The following is a 19,323-nucleotide window of genomic DNA, read 5'->3' on the forward strand; positions in this document are numbered from 1 at the left end:
AAAACTTACCAGAAGTTCAAATTCTTGGGCATCAGCCAAATGATTGCATCACAAAATCTAGAAGAGGGGCTTGGAAATTTCCTTTTAATGAAGTTTCCCAGGGGTTGTTGTTTGGGCTAAAGTTTCAGGTCCATGACTATAAAATGGCTCAGCATTACAACAGTGGCAAAAATCGATGCTTCCTGTGAACTTGTAAGGATGGGAGATGGACAGTGAGCATGCATTTAAGTACAGAAAAGTAGATCAGGTAGTGAGTTTGAAGGAGACAAATACTGCAGGGGAGCTCAAGCAGGTGCCAGAGGAGAGGGAGGATGAGCCCTTTGGACACTCAAGGGAAGGACATTTTGCAGGGAAACAAGCATCAGTGGCCTGGGCTGACATGACGTGGACACCAAGCTCACTAGAATTTGCTGTTAGTGGAGGGAGGGGAACAGAGATGGGGAGTTGGGGGGAGTGTCACATAGAGAGTGTCACAGAGAGCAGTGTGTGTAGGTGTGTTCTGAACACTCTTCTGACTTTTCCAGCAGAGCAGGCATCAGCTCCTGGAACTTCAAGCCTTCAGGGCAGCTTAATTAGTACTCCGGGCAGCTGGGTCCCTCCCTCTTTTCTCTCAGTATGACTGCAATGCCTGTGGCACTGTGTCAACAGAATTCATGTTCGAGAATATCTGCCTACATGTTGGGTTGTGAGGTTCTACTCCTCACTCATTTCCTTGACGTGAATTCACAACAATCCAAACATCATTGCAATAAGCAGCATCATTAATCAGTAATTATTTCAAATGGAGTCATAGGCAGAATGTGAGATTCAATATGTCCCATTCCTTCTGGAAGTACACAGCCAGGAATGGTACCATGGTATAGTGTTGTCATAACAGGAAGGACATCAACTGCCTGCTGATGAGTTTCTGACCCATGATGATAAATGCAGAGTTGTGGGGTACAGGACTAACTCCTGCTTGCACTGAAGAGTTGGCATCTCTGTCAATAGGGGGAAATTTCAACAGAAATGCCATTCATTCTGCGGAGTCCCACGCACCCAGCTGAGGCAGGCAAGAGCATGAGTGGGGCAGCTGGTGTGCGCAATCAGTACAGGCTCCCACTGGACAGTGTGGCCACACTCTGGGCCCTGCAGCTGCCACCGGCGCCATTTCCTGAGAGCACGAGGTAGGAGATGTGCCTGGGGTGGCTGTGCGTTCCTAAGTGCCAGCCAGGGCAGCCGTCGCAGAGAAGTGCCGCCTGGCAGGGTCATGGCGCCTGAAGCCCACATGCGCAGCTGAACCTTAAGTGGCCTGTGGTTGACAGCACAGCCTGCTGAAGCTGCTGCCTGTGCTTCTTCCAGAGGAAAGGATTTTGATTTCAGAGAGGAAGGAAGGAAGAACAACTCCCAGCTTCCCTGTCCTGCCCTTTCCACTGCAATGGTCCAGCCAGGCCATACCCAGGAAGCCTGTGATGGCTCAGCAGAAGGGACTTTCCTGGCAGCACCTCGGCGAGGAGCGCGAATTGTGAGTTTATTCTGCCATGGTTCATGCTTCCTGCAAGCCTTCTAGGAGACCATACGCTGCTCGGGCTCACAGTAGGCTGCCTAGGCTCTAGCCGCAGCAGCCCAGTGCCCTCTACCCACAGCGGTGGATGTCATGATGGTGTGGGGAAGGCACCACTGCCTTGGCCGGCTGAGTCGCGGGGGCGGAAACAGCGGTGGTGGTAGCAGGCTCTTCAGCAGCACTGGGAAGCCGACTGGCGAGGTGGCTTCTCTGCCTCCTGTGAGCGCAATGGGAGGGGCCAGCTCGCAGCCATGGAAGAGGCTGATATGGCTCTGCGACCACTGCAAGGGCAAGATGCAGCTGGTGGCCGACCTGCTGCTGCTGTCCAGGGAGCCATACAGTGCTCTCTGAGGGCCCACCAACTCTTGTGCCAGTGAAGAATCCTTTGAGCAGAGCCAGGACACCATCACTGTGCGCACCAAGGGGCTCTCCATCCTCACCCATGATGGGCAAGGCAGTGCAGACTGCCATCTTGAGTGGTCCAATGAGCATGGTGTCAGCCTGCGTACTTCTGACCCAGTGCCTCAGGGATCTGGTGCAGCACCCAGATGGGGGCCCCATGATGTCTGGCCACAGGAAGAGGCTGAGGAACTCGGCCTGCGCAGTGTCTGAAGGCTGCATCCTGCTATCTCAGGCTTTAAGAGAGTCTTCACCCAGGACTTTATCGCCACTAAATTCCAATTCTGTGAATTAGCAACACCCCCTCTCCACCCCATGCCCTTTCTTCTACTCCAGCCTAAAGGAAGATACTTATTCTCTGCCCCTCTCCATTTATACCAAAGAAATGATAGGTGAAACCTCCCCCCTCCATGTTAAATGCCCAAGAGGAATCTTTCCAAAGTCAGGGCTATGCACACAACTCACATGAATCAAAGAGCCCAGATGTCTAGCAGCCTGTACAGGAGTGGGGAGCAGAAAAAGGGTAATCTGCTGGTTGTGGTTTTACTCGTAAACCCCACCCCTGTCCGTCAACTGAATTTTATTAATTGGGCAGGAAGGAAGTCATGGGTTCATTTCCTCTTTTTTATTTTAATTGAAAGAAAGGTTACCTCAGTTTCAGTCATTAGACATGGATGTAGCTACCTTTTTTTGTATGTTATTTTTTTTAAGCAGTTGTGTTGAATTAGGAGTATACTTGGTACGGAGAGAGTATGACTTTGCCATGTGATTTCCAAATGGGGGGAAAGCTACTGTAAGCGTGTTTTTTTTTTTTAATTTACACCAAAGAGTGATTTTTCCCCCCAGTGTAAAGTTTTTCTCTTAAATGTTCTGAAGTATTTATTTCATCTATTAAAATGCTATATTTTGAAAAAAAGAAAGATAGGCCATTTACTGCTCACCAGTTGATTCATAGCCATGGTTTTGCTTTCTGCAGTCTTCCTCTACACTCACATAGTCCAAATAATTTTCAAAAAATACTGTGGAAGAAGAAGAAAAATCATGATATTCAACATGTTTAGAAGATATCCTGACTCCTCTCTCATGAAATCCTAGACATTCTTTTGTCTAAAATGCAGTGCTGGGAAAATTCAGATTGCCCAAAAGTTATAGGTGCAGTACTCTGTTCATATTCCAAGATCAGAATTCAAAATAATGTGTACATGATCACTAACAAAAATGAAGGAATTATACCACCATATATGCATTTACATATATTTGGAAAACATTGATTTTCACATGTGAATTGCCCAATAAGGAATCCAGAGTTATAAAATGCTGTTTGATTTTGAAGAAGTATCACTTTTTTAACCAACATGCAGACTTTGGTTTCCACTTCTAGGGAAACATTGTGGAATTTCTGAGATTTCACTGATTTTTCTTTATTTGTTAGCAGTGGTTCTCCAAGTTGAGTTATGTCCCCTTGGAGTCTCACTCCCTGCCAACCCTCCCTTACCCATGAGGTAGATCTATTCTTCCTGGATTTAGAAGCAGTCAAGTCAGGATCACTATTATGAAAACATAAATCAACTCAAGTTGATTTCCATTTTGAGGAACCAATGGCACCATCCTGCCAATCAAGCCCTTATAGTTCCATTTATCCAAATCAGCTTAAGTACTGAGTTCCTAGTTGAAGTGTCAGGGCTGGTCACATTAATTTATATCAGGATGTTCAGAAATGATGCTCATAGATGATGAGTGGGGATCAGGATGAAATCTATTTGATTAGTCTGGTCAGTTCCTAATGTGCTAGTTGAAACCTTTGAAATCCTGTTCAATATCCATCCATCATCAGCTGTGATATTCCTTTTTTTAATAATAGATCCATATATATGAGAGAGATAATTATAAATTATAGTGTATCCATCAACATATCACACATTTTGTGGAGGAATTATTATTTTTATTACTATTACGGTAATAAACATATCATAAATCTTGTGGAGGAATTATAATTTTTATTACTAAGACTTATATTCACTCACATTATTGTGCCTCCACTGAAAAAAGAGAAAAATCCAGGTGCAGTGATGCACACCTGAAAGACCAACCACCTCCTCCAGGCAGATGCTCACCTTTCTGCTCTGCAAATGGACAGAAGGGCCGGAGGGCCAAAGCCCAGGGCTGCAGGGTCAGCTGGGGGTCTTTCTTCAGCCTGCCTCTCGGCCGAATCCTGCCCCCTTCCCCCCTCATCCCCTGGTCCCCGGGATCTCGCCTTCTCCCCAGGAGGGATGTGGCCCCAAGGAAGGAAACAGCAGGTGCGGAGGCGTCAGCAGCAGATGGACATGTAAAGACGGACATGTAAAGACGGGCTGAGTCTCTGCACACCTGCCACGGCCAACACAGACACGAAGTTAGACACTAGCCGGGCAAGTGTCACATCTGTGACCCCAGCGGCTCCGGAGGCTGGGGCAGGAGGATTCCAGGTTCAAAGCCAGCTTCGGCAATAGCATGGTGCTAAGCAACTCAGTGAGGCAGACCCTGTCTCTAAATACAAGACAGAGCCAGGGCTGGGGGAGTAGCTCAGTGGGTTCAATACCTGGAGCCAAAATAAATAAATAAATCCATTCACAATAGCATAAAAAAATACATAGGGATAAATCTAACATAAGGAACGTGAAACTGACAGTCTAAACACTACGTGACGTTACTGAGATGAACTTAAGAAGGTCTGTTAGGGCGCCGGCCAGGAGCCGGGTTCTCAGCCCTCGGAGGAGGCGGCGCGGCAGAGCCTCAGTGGCCTGGGACGCTCCTCCTAACGAGGCCCGCTGCCCGCCCCACCTGGAGCTCCCTGGCCCCGCAGGGACTGGCCGCCACTTCTAGCGGTTCCACGCGTTACTTGCCTCTGGGCACCTGGACCCCAGGATGAAAGACCAGCCGGAGCACTGAAGGCGAAGTGGCTGACCCAGGACGATGAAGCCCAAGGGGTGGAGGTCGCAGTTGTCAACACGGCTTTCACGGCTGGATTTTTTCTGAAATCAAGGAGACGCGGCTCAACATTGGCAAGCTCTCAGAGCACGTGGAGGAAGCAAAGAAACTCTAGAGTATCATTCTCTCTGCACCAATTCTAGAGCCAAACACCAAGGATGACCTTGAGCAGCTCACAATGGAGACCAAGAAAAGGGCCAACAGTGTCCAAAACAAACTGAAGAGCTGGAGAGGCACAGTGAAGAGGTGGGGTCCGCTCATCAGCAGGCCTTCTCTCTGGGAAGTCTGTGGAGGCGATGACCAGGTACAATGAGGCTCGGGGGGACTTCGTGAACACAGCCAAGGGCGAACCTAGGCAGCTGGAGATTACTGGCAACAAGACAAGGCAGAGGAGCAGGAGGAGATGCTGCCGAGTGGCTGCCTGCCATCTCACTTCTGGGATCACCGACTCCCAGATTCCCAAGCAAGCCGTCAGGGAGACCGAGGGTGGGCATAAGGACATTGGGAGGCTGGAGAGCAGCCTTAAAGAACTGCCTGACACGTGTATGGACAGTGCCAGGCTGGTGGAGGACCAGGGCCAGAGATTAGATGGCCTAGAGCTGGACGTCATGCACACAGTGGACCGTGTGAGAAGGCACGAGACGAAACTCCAAGAGCTGTGAACTACCAGGGTCAGGCCCGGGAGAAATCGGTGACCATCACTGTGATGGTGGTCGTGCTGCTGGGCACCTTAGCCTCCATCCCTGGACTTGCCGTTGGGCTGCGTGAGTGGCCTGCGGGGCTGCTGCTCCGAGATCACCTGATCTCACTGCAGCCTCTTGGGACCACCTTTGTTTTCAGATGGGAATGGAGTCTGAATGGCCTTCCTGAGACTGACCCACAGTCAGTCCAGCCCAGGAGGAATCTACCTGCCTGATGAATCCCGAGTTCTCCTCAAAACCCACTCCTGCCCCAGCACCTGAAGTGCCTTTCCTCCTGGGCCCCAGGACTGACCCAGCTTTTTCCCTTCCGATTGTGCCCGATTAAGCCTTGCACCTTGGAAAGAGAAGGTCCCAAGTGCTGAGTCTTCTACCCCATGGAGGATTCTCCCAGAAAGGACAGGCATTTTTCTAGGGGAGTCTCTTTAACAAAGCAGAGGGATGCTCCTAGATTTGGCAGCAAGAGGGTTAGATGGGAGACTCTGCTTGGCAGGATGCCAGTCCTGTCGGTCCTGAAAACCTGAGTGGTTGGCCGATGCCATTTGGGTCCAAAAGGTTGACTTGCTTGAAATTCAACTTCAAATCAAGCTTTTAATAGGATCCACCTGGGGGCCAATTTGGTCTTTCTCTAGGTTGTGTTCTCACGTTTACTCAAAGAGGGACCAGGATGACCATCTTCTGACGTGGCCATTTTCAAAGGCTGAGGATTTGGAATATTTGTTTCCCTGTGAGTTTGGGAAATGGTTTTTTGCCTTTGGAGTGACTCTTTGTGAAGCCAAAATCAACCAGGGACTTAAAATTGGGCTGGGGACAAGGTGCTAGAGTCTCAGACTCTGAAAAGGTCTCGTGAGGCTGAGTGTTCAGTCACTCATGTGTTCAGGGGTATTTTTAAAAGTGTGTATGTGAGGTGCATGAACGTATATTTGCCTGCTTCTCAGGAAATAGGAAACTAGAAAAGGAAGATACTATGACCTCAGAAATAAAAAAAAAACCCTTTTTTTGAGCTAGACTAAAAATTAGGTAAGTTGCATTTTTTTACCTACAAATGAATCATGGTAGAAATAGGATCCTCTTATGTCATCAACAAAGTTGTTTTCTAGAAGAAAACTGGGAGAATCAAATGAAATATTCAGACTGAGGACTGAGCTGGTTTCCGGTTTCTGTGCAGCAGGTAGAGTGGATCCTGACACCTTTCTCTACCGGCTGCCTCCGCTAGGCTCCCCTGGGACATCCCACAGCAACCCACGTGACCTGGGGATGTCCTGCCGTGGGCTGGGTGAGTTGGGAGAGGCCTGCCACTGGGTGAAGGAGCTTGACAGGTCCTTGGTTCCCCAGTTCTTGGCAAAGAGGAAGCAGCATCCAGGAAATCTTCGTGTAGTGGCTGCTAAGCCGTGGGTAGCCTTAGATCCCTGCCAGTCTCCCTGACTTGGGTGTCGCTGTGTCTCAGCTTTGACTGTAAAGCTAAGGCAGAGAGAGCACCTGGTCCAGGCCTGCCCACTAGCTCCTGTGCAAAGGCTCCTCGGCTCTCACTACCCAGCATCAGACAGAGCCTGAGGGGTGCCCTCTCCCCTTGGCTGAGATGGGAGAAGTCAGGCTGCAGCCGCAGGCCTTCACCGTCAGCGAGACCAAGGCCTGGGGGTTAATGTTTGGAGTGCAACACATGAAGGGTCTTTGTATTTTTTTTAAATGTAAATTTGATTATTTTATTGCTGATTTAAAAATAAATGACTTTCTAATGATTGAAAAAAGAAAGAAGAAGAAGGTCTAGGTAATAGGAGGGTGTCCCGAGGTCATGGGTTGAGAGACTTGACCTGGTTTTCATGACAGTGGTCCCCTGATTGCCCTACAGGTTCAACGTGATCCCTCCGGAACCCCAGCTGAGGTCTCTGCAGAAGCTGAGAAGCTGGTTCTGGGAGTCATATGCAACAGCCAGGGACCAGAACAGCCAAAACCGTCTGGAAAAGAAGAGAACTGGAGGCAGCAAGGTGGCTTTTAACAGTGGGAGGCTGCCCTCTCAGTCCGGAGGACAGAAGCTGCAAATGGAGGCACTGGCTGGGCTCCCTCTGCAGGCTCCAGAGAGGGCCCTTCCTCCCGCTTCCAGCCCCTGGTCCTGGCCGTGGGGCTAAGCATCCTCAGCGTTTCCCAGAATGCCCCAACACTTCGTCACAGGACCCGGGGCACCCCATGTGTGCTGTGAAGACCTGGGGAGGGTTAGACCTTTCCTGCTGTGTCACGTGTGGGCTTGGGATGGGCCCTAGAAACGGCCCTTTAAGAAGAAAGTGCTATTCTCAGGTGGAGAAGGCTCACCTCCCTGACCCCAGGCCTCAGGCCACGCCTCGGATCCCTGGGTGTTTGTCCACGGTGGGCTGCAGATTCTCAGGGCCATCTCAGACTTGCTGAGCCCGACTAAAGGGAGCACCTGACCCCACTCCCACCCCACCTCCAGCACCACTCAGCTGCCCAGAGTCCCTCCCTGGGAAACATCCATGCAGAACCCGACTGCCCTGCTGCCTCCCACTGTGCCAGTGTGGGGCTCCAACCTTCCCGCTTTCCCAGCCCAGACAAACGTTCTCAGAAGGTCCGTGAGACCTCCACTGAAGGGACCGTCCACTCTCTAGGGCCCAGTGACAGAAACCGCGCCTCATCCATAACCATGGATATCCCTAACCCACGGGCAGCTGACCCTGACCCGCCACGTCCTCGGCCGTCCTGGGAGCGGGTGTGGGGGGGGTCCCTCTGAGCCGCCCCCCCAGCCTTGGCTCAGCCCGGCCCACTGGTTTCATCCCGTCTGCTTGGCCCCGAGGTCGGCCTGGACTCCAGACAAGCCAGGCCCTGGCCTCTGAGTCTCCTCCGTTCTCGGAAGCCCTGTGGGCTCCAGGGCTCTCGATGTGGCCCTTGAATGACCTCTGCCCATCAGGCCCAGAACACAGCCCCAGCCTCCTGCTGCTGAAGGCCGGTCTCTGTCTGGGCAGAGGCCACACCCACCACAGGATGAGAAGCAGCCACCTCAGCCATCTTGTGGGCCCAGCTGCATGGCCTGTCCCTAAGGGCCCAGTGGTGAAGAGAGAGGAGACTGGATGGTGACAAAGGACAGAGCCTCTGCCTGCTGGGAGGAAAGGCGCCCTGCCTGACTGGGTGCTAGGAATGATCGGGGTCTGGACAGCCTCAGGGTCTGAGATGGTCATTCTGCATTGGCCAGCAAAAGGGCAATAGGAATTTCTAAGCAGCAACAACATCTGGAGGGCCAGACACGCAGCAGCCCCGTCAGGACAAGGGAGTCCTCGTCACACACAGCCACAGCCCGATGTTAACAGAGCGGCCAGGCAGGGCCCTGGGCACCTCCTGCCCGAGGGCGCGGGCTCTTCTGGTATTTCGTTTATCATTTTCATCAGCGCCTTCCACAGATTGACCCCCTGACCCTGGAATCTCACACTGTCACTCATCATAAGTGAATTTATCAACACAGAATACACATGAGAGTTTTAACTGTTGGCATACGAAATTACTTCATTCTTCATGCTTCAAAAAAATCCAATTTTGCATAAAAAATAATGATAAGGGCCAGTTGACAATTACCTAGGTGGGAAGGGCTGTGGAAATGACTGGAATTTCAATAGCCTCTGTGGAGCTGTCTGGAGGCTGCCGGAGTGATCCGCTGCTAGTGATCCCCCCGTGGTGGGGTGAGCACAAAGCTCCACACTGTCGATTGGCACGCACCTATTAGTAATTTCCCCCTGTGACACAGACTTAGATGCACAGTCAGGCAAATATTAAAATTAATCAGGCTCTTATTTTAATGCAGAAAAACGACAGCTTCACTGGAAAAAAATCTCATGGCCAGACCCCCACCCACACAATCACACACACACACACACACACACACACACACACACATCCCGTTCCACCACTGGGCCTGCCCTGCTCACGAGGGACCTGTCACCCACGGTGGACCAGCAACCGGGGATAGTGTTTGCCCTCAGCCTGATCCACTCAGATGGGGAATAATCTCACCCAAGAGAGAAATGAGGACACAATTTGCTGTCACTTTCCAAGGACAGCAGTGACCAGGACGTTGCAGTGCAGCTTGCCTGGTGAGTGGGTGAGCAGTGATCCAGATGTGACTTGAGAATGGCCGCACCTGCACTTCTGGCCTAGTCACTGTACCTGAGAAGGGCTCACAGAGAGGCCCTGTCCCCATCATACCCGTCCCCGTCCTCGAGGGCCAAGAGCCCGTGTGCCTCTGGCTTCTCCTTCTGACGGGACTTCAGCTGGTGACCTGTCGGTGGTCCCCTCTGACCGGGCCTCCCGTGACATCCACAGCGATTTTAAAAAGGGCAATGATAGGAAGACTTTGGAACAAGTAACTCACACCCTCTTGATCAGTCCTAAAGGCACTAAATCTTCTTGTCTTTGAAAACAAACACACAAACAAAATGTTTTCCATGCTGCAACCCTCCTGTCTGTGGGGGGCTCAGTGGGCCCACCCCACTGTTGGAAGTTCCCTTTGTCAGGATCATAAGGGCGCTCAGCACTCAGGTCGCCATGCAGGCAGCCCCACACTCTGGGGGGACGGAGGCGGGAGACGAGGGTTCTGAGGAAGTCGGGCTCTGACTGGAGGAGCAGCTGGCCCTGCGGGGCACCCCTGCCCTGCACCCTCCCAGCTGGAGAAAGGGCTGCTCACAAGTCTGCTTGAAGCCAGGGGACACACGAGGAGTGCAGGGGTCCTCAGGGACTTCATCTTGGCCAACACCTGCAGAGGACGGTGCCAACTTCTTCAGTGAAACTATTTTAACACCGTAAGCCATGTCACCAGGGGCTGCCTCAGGTCAGGATGGGTCAATGGGGGCTCTTGGCAGAACCCCCACTCAGTGCCCTGGTGACAAACAGCACGAGATACCACATCTCCGTTTTTCAGCACTCCGACCAAGAAAACTGACGAGGACAATTACAAGAGGAAGAGTTGATTTGGGGTCCGTGGTTTTGGAGGTCTCAGTCCATGGACGGCCAACTCTATCGCTCTAGGCCCAGGTGAGGCAGCACGTCGCGGTGGAAGTGTGCGGCAGGGGAAGCTGCCTGAGCCCCACCCAGGAAGCAGAGAGAGAGCCCTGCTCAACAAGGAACCCACAGAAGCCCCAGAGTCCTGCCTCCAGGGACCCCTCCTGCAGCCACACCACATCTGCCCACAGCTACCACCTGTCAACCCCATCAGAGGATTGGTGCCCTGGTCAGGTTAAGGCTCTCCAACCCAATCAGTGCCCCTCTGAAACTTCCCGCAGTGTCTCACACATTAAACTCTGGGGACACCTCACATCTAAACCACAAAACACAAAGGACTGGGAAGCATTTTGTGAAAGAAAGATGAATTACTCAGTCCCAGCGGCTCAGGAGGCTGAGACAGGAGGATCTCGAGTTAAAAGCCAGCCTCAGCAATGGTGACACTAAGCAACTCAGTGAGATCTTGTCTCTAAATAAAATACAAAATAGGGCAGGAGATGTGGCTCAGTGGCCAAGGGCCCCTGAGTTTAATCTCTGGTACCAAAAAAAAAAAAAGAGTTTCTCAGGAGGCTGAGGCAGGAGGATTACAACTTCAAAGACAGCCTGGGCAACTAGTGAGGCCCTGCCTCAAAATTTTATAAGTTTTAAAAGGGCTGAGATGTAGCTCAATGGTGGAGCTGGGTTCCATTCCCAAACCAGAAAAAAAGCAGAAAGATAACAAGTTATTAATGAGATGAAATAAAGACAAATAACTTCCCAAGAGAGGGTGTCAGCTCTGCACAAACCACAGCTCAGAGCTAAAAGGCTGCAGAGAAGTGGGGCCTGAGGTCAAGGTGAGGAGTGGTCTGCACAGAGCAGGGTCTACCCAGTGAGTATGTACCCAAATGTGGTGCATCTTCCCTAAAGAGGAGGGGGACAGAAGACATGTCCCCTAACACCCCCCTCCTCTTCTCCCCAAACCTGCAGAGTCAAGGGACACAGGGCAAGGCTGGACTGCAGTGTCGGACACACACCGTCTTGAAGGACTGCCTTCCCTCCTGCACAGTGGGAACCAGGGCCGGTCAGTGTCCCCTGGAGAAAGCCACTTTCCTGCATTGCCCAGGACAGCTGCTCCTCAGGAGCAGGATGCTGGTCACACCAGCAGACTAACCAAGCTGATGCCCTTGAGGACAGCCCTCCCCTGTGGTGAGTGGGAAGACCTGCAGGCACTGGATGAGGACAGGTGTCACTCATCCTGCTGGTGTCCTTGGACAAACACCACGAGGGACCGAGGTGCTGCCCTTCAGTCTGCTGCCATCAAACTCTTCTTGGGGCAGTCACTGATGTCTAGTAAGTGCTCCCCAATAAATCTGTCTCACAGGCTGCTTCTGGCACTTTGGCCTCCCACTGCCCTGCCACACCTGGGCTGTGGACGAGACAGTGGTCTACACAGAGAGTGCTCAACACAGAGAGTGGTCCAAGAGCCTTGTCTACACAGAGCATGGTGCATTAGCCAGCTTTTCACTGCTGTGACAAAATACCAGAGGAAACTTCTCCTACAGGAGGGGAGAGCGACATGGGCTTGCGGTTCAGAGGTCTCCCCAAGAGTTGGCTGGCTCCGTTGTGTTGGGCTGGTGGCAAGTAAAACATGGTGGAGAGAGGGCATGGGAGAGGAGAGTCGCCCCTCCTGGAGGCCAGGGAGTGGGGAGGAAGGAGGAAGGGAGGGGCGGTGGGGCAGGGCAGGAACAGCCCTTCTAAGACACATCCCGGAGCCCACTCGTCCGGCATGGCCCAGGGCCTGGTTCCCACCACCTCCCAGTGACTTCATCAGTATGAACTCCTGGACTAACTGTTCCACTCACGAGGTCAGAGCCCTCGTGACGGGTCACTTCTCTGCACTGGGAACCCGCCTTCAACATGTGAGCCCTTGGGGACATTTTACTTCCAAATCATGTGCAGCAAATGGTCCCCACAGAGTGTGGTCCCCACAGAGTGGTCTACACAGCACGTGGTCTCCTGCATCTCACCAGGGTCCCGGTGGTATGTGGCCCACCCTAGCCAGTCTGGGATTTGCTGGTCAGGCACAGGGACAGGCACATGTCTGTTTGTCTCAGGTGATCTGTGGTTGGATTAGGAGGGACAAATCTCCCCTGGCCAGTGCTGGTCTTTGGAGACCCGGGGAACAGGTGGCTGCCAGAGGCTGTGGACCAGGTGTCCATGCATCACTGTGGTGCTCATGTGCAGAAGGCCCTGGGGTGTGGCAGGTGGTGGCCAGGTACCTCCCGACTAGGGGACCCTGCACAATGCTGGCAGGAACCTTGGGGGACGTTCGCCCTCACAGAGCAGGGCGAGGGCCAAGGGGAGTCCCAGCCCCACACCAGCTGTGTGCCCACCAGAGGGCCTGACTCTGGGTGCCCTGGCCCCTTCAGCCTGCCAAATGGACAGTGCCCAAGATCTCGGCACGTCACTACAAAGAGATACTGAGCAGGTGCCTGGGAGCCTGGCCACCAGCCGCCCCTCCCTCCCTCTTCTCCTGGCTCTTCCCACCAAAACAGACACCATCCCAGAGGGTCCCAGCCCCCGTGCACTCCGAGGCTCAGGGGGCACTTCTCACTGATGCCTGGACCCCCCCTCTACCCAGCCTGGCACACACCGCGAGCCCTTCTGCAGGGCCAGCCTTGACAGGATCATCGGCAGGTTGAGGGGCAATGGGCTCCTTCCCACCCTGTTTCCCACCCTGTGGCTGGTCAGAAAGCATCACAGGAGACTCTCTGGACTGTGTGGACAGCAGCGGCCCATGGGGGGGTGGGGGGAAGCAGGACACAATCCTTGGGTAGGCGGCAGCCTCAGAGGTCAGTCTTGAGAGAGACCAAGACAGGGAGAGAGACAGACAGACAGACAGAGGGAGACAGAGAGGAGAGACAGGGTCAGAGAGCAGGAGAGACAGAGAGGAGAGAAAATCAGAGAGCAGGAGAGACACAGAGATGTGCCCTTCTAGGATCCACCCCAGGGTCCCCTCAGCCAACACCTGCTCTCAGAAGTGCACAGCGCCTGGTCTGTGGTTTGGCCAGTGAAAACGTGCAGGAAGCACACACCTCACACACTCACAAAGCACATGTGCTAGGAGCTAGGCCAGCGGCACACCACCATGGCCAAAGACTCCACCACACTCCTTTGCAACTGGACTCCAGGTTTCCAGTTAAAAAAATAAAATTTTCCAGTTAAAAAAATAATAAAAAATTGGAAAAAAAAAAAAGAACGGAACTGAATGGAGTTTAAAACAGGGGAAGTGCATTTGGTGTGTGCAGAATGAGGCAAGGTCTCTTCCCTGACCAAGTTTTCAGGTGAAACACAGAAACACCTGCCAGACCAGGTGGCTTCTCACGCATCCCAGCAAGGCTTTCCAGAGTTTAGAGGAAGAAGGGACGTACTGTGACCTGGCAATTGCAGCAGCAGGGGCAGCAGGGTATGTGTGGTCTCAGTCTATTCCCTGTTCCTGTGACAAAATACCTGAGTTGGCCTACTTCATAAGGAGAAGAGGTTTAACTAGCTCACAGTCCTAGAGGGCCAGACTCTAAGTTTGGGCAGGCTTCTTGGTTCCTCCTCTCAAGAGGGCCTCTTGCCCTCTGCAGCACTACACACTGGGGAACCGGTCATGTCCCAAGATGGGCCCAGATCCATGAGACAGAGACAGCTCCATGAGAGAAAGACACGCTCCATGAGAGAGAGACACGTTCCACAAGAGAGATAGAGTCCAGCTCCAAGAGAGAGAGACAAATAACATGAGACAGAGACAAGCTCCATGAGAGAGAGAGACCAACTACATAAGAGAGAGACCAGCTCCATGAGAGAGAGAGAACAGCTCCATGAGAGAGAGCAGATCCAAGAGAAATACCACCTCCATGAGAGAGATAGAGTCCAGCTCCATGAGAGAAAGAGACCAGCTCAATAAGAGAGAGACCAACTACATGAGAGAGACCAGCTCCACGAGAGAGATAGAGTCCAGCTCCATATGAGAAACCAGCTCCATGAGAGAGAGACCAGCTCCATAAGAGAGACCAGCTCCATGAGAGAGAGACCAGATATATGAGAGAGAGAGACTAGCTCCATGAGAGAGAGACTAGCTCCATGAGAGAGAAACTAGCTCCATGAGAGAGAGACCAGCTCCATGAGAGAGACCAGCTCCATGAGAAAGAGAGACCAGCTCTATGAGAGAGACCCGCTCCATGAGAGAGAGACCAGCTCCATGAGAGACACTAGCTCCATGAGAGAGAGATCAGCTCCATGGGAGATACCAGCTCCATGAGAGAGAGACTAGCTTTCTGAGAGAGAGAGAGAGAGAGAGAGAGAGAGAGAGAGAGAGAGACCAGCTCCATGAGAGAGAAAGACCAGCTCCATGGAAGAGACCAGCTCCATGAGAGACAGACCAACTCCATGAGAGAGAGAGACCAGCTCCATGAGAGAGAGACCAGCTCCATGAGATAGAGAGCAGCTCCAAGAGAGAGGGACCAGCTCCATGAGAGACACCGGCATTCTGAGTGAGAGGAACCAGCTTCATAAGAGAGACAAGATTCATAAGAAAGTAGAGCTCCATGAGAGAGAGAGACCAGCTCCATGACAGAGACAAGCTCTATGAGAGAGAGAGACCAGCTCCATAAGAGAGGGAGACCAACTCCATAAGAATGAGAACAGCTCCATGAGAGAGAGAAAAGCTCCATGAGAGAGAGAGTGACCAGCTCCATGAGAGAGCCCAGCTTCCAGAGAGAGAGAACAACCAGCTCATTAGAGGGACCAGATTTATGAGAGAGAGACCAGCTCCATGAGAGAGATAGACCAGCTTCATGAGAGAGACCAGCTCCATGAGAGAGAGACCAGTTCCATGAAAGAGAGACCAGCTCCATGAGAGAGACAAGCTCCACGAGAGATACCAGCTCCATGAGAGAGAGATCAACCCCATGGGAGAGACCAGCTCCATGAGAGAGAAACCAGCTCCATGAGAGACAGACCAGCTCTTTAAGAGAGACCAGCTTTATGAGAAAGACCAGCTCTATGAAAGAGAGAGACCTGATCAATGAGGGAGACCAGCTCTATGAGAGAGAGAAACCAGCTCCATGAGAGACACCAACTTGCTGAGAGAGAGAGACCAGCTCCATGAGAGACAGAGATAAGCTCCATATGAGAGAGATACCAGCTCCATGAGAGAGGGCAGCTCCCTGAGAGAGAGACCAGCACAATGAGAGAGACCAGATTAATGAGAGAGAGACCAGCTCCAAGAGAGAGAGATCAGCTCAATGAGAGAGACCAGCTCCATGAGAGAGAGAGACGAGCTCCATGGAAGAGACCAGCTCCATGCGAGAAAGACCAGCTCTCTGAGTGAGAGAGACCAGCTCCCTGACAGAGAGAGACAAGCTCCATGACAGAGAGAGACCAGCTTCATGAGAGAGAGATCAGCTCCATGAGAGAGAGATCAGCTCCATGAGAGAGAGAGACCAGCTCCATGAGAGAGACCAGCTCCCTGAGAGAGAGACCAGTTCTGTGAGAGACACCAGCTTCCGGAGAAAGAGAGAGACCAGCTTTATGAGAGACATTAGCTCAATGAGAGAGAGACCAGCTCCATGAGAGAGACCAGCTCCATAAGAGAGACAGACCAGTTCTATTTGAGAGACCAGCTCCATGAGAGACAGACCAGCTCCCTAAGAGGGAGCAGCTCGATGAGAGAGAAAAAAGCTTCATGAGAGAGACCAGCTACATGGGAGAAACCAGATCCCTGAGAAAGAGACAAGCTCCATGAGAGAGAGACCAGATCCCTGAGAGAGAGAGACCAGCTCCATGAGAGAGATCATCTATATGAGACAGAGACCATCTTCATGAGAGAGGGAGACCAACTCCCTGACAGAGAGACCAGCTCCATGAGACAAAGACCAGGTCCATGAGAGAGGGAGACCAGCTCCCTGAGAGATACCAGCTTTATGAGAGAGAGACCAGCTCCATGAGAGAGAAAGACCAAAACCATGAGAGAGACCAGCTCCCTGAGAGAGAGACCAGCTCCATGAGAGACACCGGCTTCGGGAAAGATGGAGGCCAGCTCCATGAAAGATATTAGCTCAATGAGAGAGAGACTAGCTGCATGACAGAGAGACCAGCTCTATGAGAGAGACCAACTTCCGGGAAGTGAGACGCCAGCTCCATGAGAGTTATTAGCTCAATGAGAGAGAGACCAGCTCTCTGAGAGAGAGACCAGCTCCATGAGAGAGACCAGCTCCATGAGAGACAGAAACCAACTCCCTAAGAGAATCCAGAATCCATGAGAGAGAAACCAGCTCAATGAGAGAGACCAGCTCAATGAAACAGAGACCAGGTCCATGAGAGAGACCAGCAACATAAGAAAGAGACCACCTCCATGAGAGAGAACAGCTCCATGAGAGAGAGAGAGAGAGCAGCTCTATGAGAGAGACCAGCTCCATGAGAGAGACCAGCTCCATGAGAGAGAGACCAGCTCCATGAGAGAGAACAGCTTTATGAGAAAGACCAGCTCCATGAGAAAGAGAGACTAGCTCCATGAGATAGAGAGACCAACTCCATAATACAGAGACCACCATTATGAAAGAGAGACAAGCTCCATGAGGGACAGAGACCAACTCCATGAGGGAGAACAGCTCCATGAGAGAGAGAGAACAGCTCCATGAGAGAGATACCAGCTTCATGAAAGAGATACCAGCTCTATGAGAGAGACCAGCTCCATGAGAAAGACCAGCTCTTTAAGAGAGAGACCAGTTCCTAGAGAGACACCACCTCCCTGAGAGAGAGAGACCAGCTCCATGAGAGTCACCAGCTCCATGAGAAAGAGAGCAGCTCCATGAGAGAGGGAGACAAGCTCCATGAGAGAGAGAGAACAGCTCAATGAGAGAGAGACCAGCTCGATAAGAGAGACCAGCTCCCTGAAAGAGAGAGAGACCAGCTCCATGAGAGTTACCAACTCCATGAGAGAGAGACCATCTCCATGAGAGAGGGAGACCAGCTCCCAGAGAGATATCAGTTCCATGAAATACAGACCAGGTCGACGAGAGAGACCAGCTCCATGAGAGAGAGAGACCAGCTCCATGAGTTACACCACGTCCTTGAGAGAGAGATCAGATCCATGAGAGAGACCAGCTTCTGGAGAAAGAGAGAATATCTCCATGAGATATATTAGCTCAATGAGAGAGAGACCAGCTCCATGTGAGAGAGAGACAAGCTCCATGAGAGAGATCAGCTACATGAGAGAGAGACCATCTCCATGAGATAGACCAGCTTCCTGAGAGAGAGAGAGAGACCAGTTCCATAAGACTGACCAGCTCCATGAGAGAGAGACCAGCTCCATGAGAGAGATAAGCTGCTTGAGACAGAGACCAGCTCCATGAGAGTGTGAGACCAGCTCCATGAGAGAGACCAGCTCCATGAGAGAGTCCAGCTCTATGAAAGGGAGAGACCAGCTCCATGAGAAAGACCAGCTGCATAAGATAGAAACAACCTCCATGAGAGAGACCAGCTTCATGAGAGAGAGAGAGCAGCTCCATGAGAGAGATCAGCCCCATGAGAGAGACCAGCTTCCTGAGAGAGAGACCAGATCCATGAGAGAGACCAGCTCCCTGAGAGAGAGACAAGCTCCATGACAGAGAGACCAGCTCCCTGAGAGAGATAGACAAGCTCCATGAAAGAGACCATCTATGTGAGACAGAAACCATCTTCATGAGAGAGGGAGACCAGCTCCCTGACAGAGAGACCAGCTCCATGAGACAAAGACCAGGTCCATGAGAGAGGGAGAACAGCTCCCTGAGAGATACCAGCTTTATGAGAGAGAGACCAGCTCCATGAGAGAGACCAGCTCCATGAGAGAGAAAGACCAGCACCATGAGAGAGACCAGCTCCCTGAGAGAGAGACCAGCTCCATGAGAGACACCAGCTTCGGGAAATTGAGAGGCCAGCTTCATGAGAGATATTAGCTCAATGAGAGAGAGTCCAGCTGCATGAGAGAGAGACCAGCTCTATGAGAGAGACCAGCTCCCGGGAAGTGAGTGGCCAGCTCTATGAGAGTTATTAGCTCAATGAGAGAGAGACCAGCTCTATTAGAAAGAGACCAGCTCCATGAGAGTGACCAGCTAAATGAGAGAAGAGAACAGCTCCATGATAGAGAGACAAGCTTTATGAGAGAGAGAGACCAGCTCCATGAGAGACAAAGACCAACTCCCTAAGAGAGACCAGCCCCATGAGAGAAAGCCAGCTCCATGAGAGAGACCAGATCCATGAAACAGAGACTAGGTCCATGAGAGAGACCAGCAACATAAGAGAGAGACCACCTCCATGAGAGAGAGCAGCTCCATGAGAGAGAGAGAGCAGCTCTATGAGAGAGACCAGCTCCATGAGAGAGACCAGCTCCATGAGAGAGAGACCAGCTCCATGAGAGAGACCAGCTTTATGAGAGAGAGACCAGCTACATGAGAGTCCAGCTCCCTGAGAGAGAGACCAGCTTCATGAGATACACCAGCTCCATGAGAGACTGAGACCAGATCAATGAGTGAGACCAGCTTCATGAGTGAGAGAGACCAGGTTCATGAGCGAGAGACCAGATCCAAGAGAGAGAGACCAGCTCCATGAGAGAGAAGAGCGTTCTGAGTGAGAGAGACCAGTGCCATGAAAGAGACCAGCTCCATGAGAAAGACCAGCTCCATGAGAAAGAGAGACCAGCTCCATGAGATAGAGAGA

General features: G+C 51.9%; 1 pseudogene; it reads left to right on the top strand.

The window, feature by feature from the left end:
* Positions 1–2,425: 2,425 nt before the first annotated feature.
* On the top strand, positions 2,426–8,347 carry LOC110597356 (syntaxin-3-like; annotated as a pseudogene).
* Positions 8,348–19,323: the final 10,976 nt, after the last annotated feature.

The sequence above is a fragment of the Ictidomys tridecemlineatus genome, chromosome 2, assembly GCF_052094955.1.
Source record: "Ictidomys tridecemlineatus isolate mIctTri1 chromosome 2, mIctTri1.hap1, whole genome shotgun sequence".
NCBI lineage: Eukaryota > Metazoa > Chordata > Mammalia > Rodentia > Sciuridae > Ictidomys > Ictidomys tridecemlineatus.